General features: G+C 43.1%; 1 protein-coding gene across 2 annotated transcripts in view; it reads left to right on the top strand.

Annotated features, from left to right (window-relative positions):
- Nucleotides 1–8,020, top strand: part of si:dkey-97m3.1 (fatty acyl-CoA reductase 1) — a 43,981-nt gene that overhangs the window by 21,756 nt on the left and 14,205 nt on the right. The window lies entirely within an intron of this gene.

Genomic DNA, 8,020 nt, shown 5'->3' with positions numbered 1-8,020 from the left:
TATTAATCATGACGCATGTTAGAGACACCTGGATGCACGGTTACTTGTAATACAAGGAGGTTTGTGTGTCTGCAGTAAAAGCACAATTGCGAGACTCATTTTCTTGAGTTTAGAGGTAAATCATAGACCGCCCTGTTTCCTCTCTATTCATCTTCTTTGACGTTTTCAATCCTTAGCCCATTTTTCCACTCGGATCTGTCAAGACTTCATCGTCTTATTGATTTCCTCACAGCCAGGTGATCATTCTCAGCCGTATAAATATTCAAGATTTTTTTTTTTTGCTTCCTCGCCGGCTCAAACAGGTGGATCTGTGTTTCCACTTGTGGAGCCGATGAAGTCCTCGCCCTGAGTTGTAAATGGCGACTGTCAGCTCAGGCGCACCTGAAGCATTTACCTCTCCATCCTGAAGCACGATCAGATAGTCTAACCTGCATTTCTGTTCAGGATTCATATGCTAAATCCTGCAGTAAATATGTGTGGCAGTGTCCTTAATTTTTGAAGTGCCTTCCAAACAGCAGCTTTGGGGAATGAGAGTGAGCAGGTCGACAGCTCTGCACATTGCCAGCTATTTGAGCGACAACCAACAGCTCTGCAAATCCTCCCGAGGGGGAACCCCAATGCTTCTGCGTTATAATTAGGCCACAAATTAAATCCAATTTATGACTCAAATTAGCACATTAAAACGTCACAGGTGAAGTCGTTAAGTGAGTAGAGACATGTGCGAGTAAAGCAGACTCAGTTCTATGTTGGGGGGGTCGGGGAGGGGGAGGGGGTAGGATTGTTGTCGTCCAGCCTAGAGACTACACAGCATGTGCAGGAGTCTGCCAAAGGGTTTTCTCACTCCACTTCCATATGGCTCCATAGATATCTACAGCAGGAGGCTTTCCGTGTGTGATGTAATGGTTTTTCCCATTTTATTAGTGCTCTGATGAAGACACAGTGGTTGTAATTAAGGCTGAAGACATTTTCTAAACAGACACCAAAATGTTCCTTAAAGACTTTATATGAGATTTTTCACACTTAAATGTAGAAATCAAGTCTATCCTCTGAAAATAACTCTGTGAGTCATGACTGTCTACAATGGGTGTAACACCCGAGTCCCACTGTCTGTGATGTTTTCAGAGTCCTATCTTCAGTTTGTTTACATCGCCTGGACGGCCGGCTGACTCCTCCCCTCGTGTATAAAAGTTGTTTAATTGAGGGACTAGAAAAAAGAAGAATAACATACTGTACTCACTGCTTAACTGTGTTTCTAGATCACGCTCATTTCAGGTAAATTTACATGCAGTGTGAAGATACCAGCATAATAAAGATCGCTAGCATTAGCATGCTTGCTAGTTCAATAATTACCACGAAGACTGTTCATGATCACGTACTTTACTGGAACCCTTGTTCGACACTTAGTACAGCAATAACCACAACTTACAGCACCCTCCTGCCCCCCCCGTCCCCCCCGTCCCCCATCAACAGTATAGGACATAACACTTAGCATGCTAACACAACAATGCAGCGCCAGTTGTTTTGGTTTCATGCTGGTGCTCAAGGGCGACATCTGCTGGATCAATAAATTGCATATAAAGCCTTTAAGGATACCTTGAAACAGGCAGGTGAGACTCTAAAAACCCCGTTTAAGACATTCACATTTATTCATAAGAGAGAAAAAAGCACAGACAACACTCAAAGGTCTCTTTATTTGGTCTTTTGGAGTTTTGGTATTGGATTTTCTTCACAGGATGCTCAATACTGGGGAAACTGCACAACAAATGGATCTCATAGCAGTATAGGAAAAGTGCTTCCAGATTTCCTTCCCCCCCACAGTATTATTTTGCCCTTAGGCTTGTGTGTATATTTGTGTTATTGATCGGGTTAGGATTTATGAAACCCAGCTTCTGTCTTCAATGGTTGAGGACTTCAGGGCCTCACTGATGAGAAGCAGCCCTGTCTCTTAATGTTCCTGTAGAAAACATTAAGTAAGAGTGGATATGTTTTTTAGGGGGAACGTTATGTAATCAAATTATGATTTATATCAATGTATGAAATAATGGTAGTTAATGTACCTGGTTCGTTGTAGACAAAGATGAGAGTTTGGTGCCACAGTCCCGCTCTATGCAAGCCGATATCCATCTCAGCCACATCGTTTCAACTCCACTGTGTGCCATTAATACAACGTAGTGCGTCATTCAATCTTATGACTGTTGTCCATGAGCGTAATCCTGGCAGTGATTACGTTGTCAACGGGAACATAATTTGAAAAGCAGTCGAGCAACATACAAACAAAGCTTCCACACAACAGGTTGGTATCAGAGAAGATCGTGTTTCTCAAGATTACAGCCTGCAGCAGCTCTGTTTACTGATAAAACTCTGGAAAACAAATCTGATCCAGTAAACCATTGAGCTGCCATAGTTGAGCCTGTGACACAGGTTTGACATGAACCAGAATAACAATCACACGTGTGGTAGGTGAAAATGCGTCACAAGGAAGTCAAGTGTAGGATGTCTTCTACACACAAACCACATGTTCCTCTGCGGTGGCAGCAGTTTGAAAAAACAAAACAATGTGCCCAAAGCTCTTCTGATATTTTTGCCCCTCTCTCTTACAAAAGAGAAGGAACACTCAGGGTAATAGATCATCTTCTCGACCCTTAAAGCTGAGTACAACTGACAGATGTAAAAATATGAGTGGTAACAGTAAAAAGAAAAGAACATCCCGAAGAGGTGGACTTTCCGAATAATGTTTTTTCTTAACATAATTGGAGAGAATCTGAGGATTTCATCTGAAAAACAAAAGTCTGTTTGCAGGGGACAAGGCCAAAAACCAATATTGGGTAGACCCTCAGACGGCCCTGCATTGGAATCCAACACAACTTTGGACATCACTGCATGTGTTACAGACAGGTCACTTCTAAAAACTGGTGTCTGTGAACACAGTCCATTGCTGCATTCACAAATGCAAGCTGAAGCTACAATGCAAAGAGGATAACGTATATAAGCAGATCCAGAAAGGCCACAGCCTTCTCTGGGTCTTGGATCTTTAATAATGGAGTCGAAGTAGAAAACTGTCCCGAGGTCAGACGAGTCAAGATTTGACCTAACTCTGTTTGGAAATCCTGCATGCTTCAAATTTCAATCACAAGAATTGTGTTTCAACGTTTTCCAAATCCTCAAATTCTGTCTCCAAACTTTTAAGGAATTGGTGGTAATATTTAGTCAGAACATTTCCCCTTTTGCCTCCGGCTTAATTCCATGTGGTGTTTAACAATGACTCAAAGACCTGCAGCACAGACGATAAAGTCACTCTTATTTCTGTGCGTTTGCTCTTCAAGGGTAATGAAATTCTCCTTGAGTCGGCATGACATCACCGTCTCAAAGACAGGAATGCGATGCCACCAGAATACCGAACGCCAAGCCCAGAAACTGCATACGCTGTCACCGTAAACCCTATTACTCTGCTCATATTGATCTTTTTCAATTGAGTTGTGTACAGCGATACCCCTGAGGCAGACATGAAAAAAATCCTCCTTTGTTCATTATTTTAGTGTGATGAGCGGCGGTCCTCGATCACTCAGCTAAGCTCTTAAGAAGCTGTGGGATTCAGGGTTGAAAGAGCCCATTGAAGAGATAGCAGGGACCATCTCCCTGAAGTCGATGGATCCATTAAGTATAACGATGTTTTTAAGACAGTGCTTACCTTAGATAGATCAACCAGAACACTTGGTCCATCGTGCATATAAAGCTTTTTCAATCCACCTTTCACCCTTTTCTCGGCTTCAAGGACCTTCCCAGAGGAGTCATCAGGACTTGGCTCATGAATGTTTCTAAAACAATTCCACAGGCAGAGTTTCCACTTCAAACTAAACGTATGCTTCATGCTTTGAGGACACTTAAACAGAGGGGGCACTGAACAAACTCAAATCTTAGCAAGTCTCATTTCTGGACCGAGCCAACCTTTTGATGTCAGATACTGATCCGATACCTGGACTACGGGAATGAGTAACCTTTATTCCTCACAGTGTGGATGGGACTGAGAATCAGGTATGTGGAAGGCAGCGTCAGGTATTCCAAAACTTTGCGATTACAGGGCTTACTTCTTGGACAACCTGTTTTTCAAAGTTATTCAAAGTGTTGCCACATTGGTACACATGATTAGTGACAAACGTAGATGTTTTACAATAACACAATTCAAATTCTGCATTTGTACTTTACAGCACAGAACAGTTATAAACCATATTTGGCTTGTAATCAACACAATATCAAAAATAATCCGAGATCTAGAGAAGCTGAAACAATCAAACTTGTGCCTCATAATTTCCTGAGTAAGTTATCTATCATAGCTTCAGTGAAAGACTTAAACCTGCAGCTGTGACCTCCACTCTGTCAAGGAGTCATGCTACACCTCTGACAGTGTCAAAAGCATGGTCATCGTTAGCTCCACTTCACACTGTCTCAAATTGCTACCCCCCCCCCCCCCCCACTCCTCTCAAGACTTTGCAGAGTTGACCTTTTACCACCATAAACTTTTTGAACAATGCTCAGAAACTATGCACTTTCCTTTTTCGCTCTGCTCACCACTTTAGAGCCTCCTCTAAGTTTTTTTCATTTTCACTTTCCCTCGCCGTCGTCCTTTTTTCCTCGAGGGGAAAAGGTCCGCTTGAAGGGGGGCTGTGAAAAGGATCCGAGCCCAGTTAAAGGGCAGTTATTGAGAAGAGAGGCTTGTTTGAACGGCGTCTCGGGTTGCCTGGGCTGAAAGGAAAGTGCCATTAGTGTTGGGTTTCTGTGAAGGTTTCGGAGAGCGGCTGCTTCAAGCGCTCTTGATGGAAGATTTATTGGCCTCATGGTCTTAAAAAATGTCCAGCTTAGAGGAAGGACAAGCGGTGGCGTCATTCACAAAGCCGGCCCTACAAGTTTACGAACAAATGATTAACATTCTGACTTTATAGAAGACCTTGGACGCTGCTTGTTTCAGACCTTGATCATTGCTTATTCAAGGCCACGGTTTGTCTGCATGACCACGAGATGCGCTACTTAAAGACTTGTGGCGACCCTGCAGGGAAAGCTGTGGTGATGTTTTTTTACCCCCAAGAGCGTTTGAGGAAATGTGAACTGGTGGACTATTGTCTTCCTGTACAAAGCCGTTTTTCTCACAGAGGCCTGTGGGTCGGAGAAAGGGTGCGATGGCAAATGTGAGCGGTGGAAGGCTGGCACAAAGAAAAGAGCCTTTAACAATGCAACGATACAATCCCACAATGCCATGCTCTGCCTGTGCCCATAACAAAGAGCGCTCTGAATCCCACACTCCATGCACTCGTTCAACCCACTGACCCTGATGCTCCCGGTTGTCCTCTGGAGCCTTCTGTAGTGTTTGGTTGAGTATACCTGCTAGATTCTATGGACTGTATGTAACAGGTGGGCAGTACAAATTTGAAGCCAAAACATTGTTTCTTGTTAACCATTTTGAAGCCTTGAGCTCTGCTTTTTGTGGTAAATGATTAATGGACTTGAGCGTGTATGGCGCTTTTACACAGCAGGTCACACCTACCTGTTCACACACTGATGGCAGAGGTGTCTTGCCCAAGGACACATCGACATGTGGCTGCAGGAGCTGGCGATCAAAACCCAGACCGTCGGTTGAGTTACGACCGACTCTACCTACTGAGCTACATGCTAACACTGGTAGCAGCCTCGTCTTTTTTCTCTGGAACAAGAAGTGACGACCACTACGAGCAGTTTCCCAAAACTTTATGAGTAGAACACAATGACTCTGGGTTAAGATTGATGCTTGCAAACCCAGATCCCAAAAAGATGTTAAGCTGCGGTTCTTTTTTATCATATTTTCAACCAAAAGTTGCTGCAAGGAAAACAATTAAATGTAACAAATGTGTTTTCTTAGCACTGTTGTAAACTTATTTGTGCAATTAAGACAGTGTGTGAGAGTTTTCAGGGATTTTTATACTGGTTACCCAGTACTTTATTTTTGTTGCTGTGGTATCAGGTAGTATTTTTTATTTCTTGATATTTTTACTAGAATTGTTTTTAAAATCTGCTATGGTGACGACCATAGTTGCAAACCTAATGAATGACAGTGTCGCTTCAAATATTGTCATTGAACCGTCTTTTTTTGCTATTCTTGAGATGAAGACTTGTAATTTGGATTGAACTCCTTTATCTAATGTGTCCTCGACAGATAACAGGATGTGGCTGACCTGATATCAGGGCTGTACGAAGATAAAAGGAGATTTGAGAAAACATCCTGTCTGATATAAGGTTCATTCCATAACTTCTCCTTGTACGCTCTACCAAGATGGTATTGTAGATAATGGACTGCTGCCAACAACAAACTGGTTTGTTTTCTGTTGCCAGGCTACACACACCCCAAGAGGAAGTTGAACTGTGGTCAGAACATGACATCAACACCTCTGTGAAAAAAAAGGAACATTTTGTGCAGTTAAACACATACCCGTTTGGCATATTTGGAAGGATTTTTGTATGAAAGCTGCTCTTCTCCTCCTGCCGCCCTTTTAGCTCTGCTACTGCCAGCTGTTGGCTTAAAGCACAGGGAGGGGAAACCACTAATATTTCGGTATTACATCATAATCGCAGTGCTACACTGTGATGCAGAAAACGCCGCATCCATCCCTCTCCTCCAGTTGGGAGTGGTTGTGGGTTAAGACCTTACATGCTGTGCATCAGGGCTGGTGACTAATATGGGCATAGACGGGTGTTTCAGTGGAAGCGAGGGAGGGAGATGTCTGATGGGGATGCAGAACATCAACATAAACTCAAACATCTGTCCTCTTCAGATCCTTCCTCACAGAGCAGCAATTTCATAACACCGAGACAGAGAAAGAGAAAACACACCTCCCCTCTCTCTTTTTTTTTTCTTCTTTTGCAATCTCTTTTTTTTAATCTCTACGCACAGCCACCTCTCTGCAAGAAAAAAACATCAGCCATGTTGGCAGCAAAGCGAACGCTTTTCTCTGCAACTCCCGCTTGCAGCTGCACGCAGAGAAAGCATGACGCAACCCCCGACATCCTGACTGACTTTCTCTGCGTCCTTCGGTTTGTTACTCCCAGTTCAAACCAGTGAAACGGTCCTGCGGGGGGGGGGACTCTGATGCAGTGTGCTCGGAGCGCTGCAGGGTGCACCAGAAAAGTGGGGCAGCGAAAAAGGGGGGTGGTTAATCTAGACGAAAGCTCTCCGATGTTGGAATGTCATCTGCAGCTCTCAGTTAGCAAACAGCAGTGCAAACAGGTGGAATAATATCACAAAAGAAAGGGCTTTGTGTGGTGTGACACAGCTGGTTGTGCAGCAAATGTGGAGTGAAAACACTTGTAATCATCTGTCAGACATGTCTGGGGCATTTGACCCTCTGATGGAGTCTCACATTTAAAGAGAATTGTAAATATAAGATGTTTGAGTCTAAAATGGAAAATAAATAGTCCCTTTTTGGAACCCTACACATTCCAATAACCTCACACACACTGCTTTAAATTGACTTGGCTTATGGCACAGAGCAGAGGGTCAAATGTTCAGTCGTTCTCAGTTGATTTAGTTTAGTACAGAACTCAGTCTTCTGTACAAAAAGGGAGTGTTGGACATCTTCCAGTGAACTCGCCTTTATGGCAAAGAAACCTCAGTGGTTCACAGCAAGAGCATTTCTTCATTCCAGGTGCAGCCCAGCCCATCTGTCACATCTACCAGTGTAAATATTGGCTCAGTCATGGGGCTTATTAGCAGAATGAATGAAAATATTTTTCAAAGAAGACTCACAAGTTGGTGACTCACAGTCTTGGCTGTAAGGCTATAAAACAAATATTAAGGGATGTGATTTTTTTCAGGATTTATCCAGGTTTTGTGTGACCCATGAGACTTTGATTATCTTAGTCGGTCTTCAGCTGGAAACTCAACCTGCCATTTAAAAAAAATCTTGGCTCGCTCTGTTCAGGTGAAACAGTTTTGCAATCAGACTCCTTTTCCTCATGATGATTCACCTGTTTTTTTACAACATCCACTTTAAGCTTT

The sequence above is a fragment of the Labrus bergylta genome, chromosome 23 (assembly GCF_963930695.1).
Source record: "Labrus bergylta chromosome 23, fLabBer1.1, whole genome shotgun sequence".
NCBI lineage: Eukaryota > Metazoa > Chordata > Actinopteri > Labriformes > Labridae > Labrus > Labrus bergylta.
The sequence above is the reverse complement of the archived record's forward strand: the minus strand, read 5'-3'. Positions and strand labels throughout refer to the sequence as shown.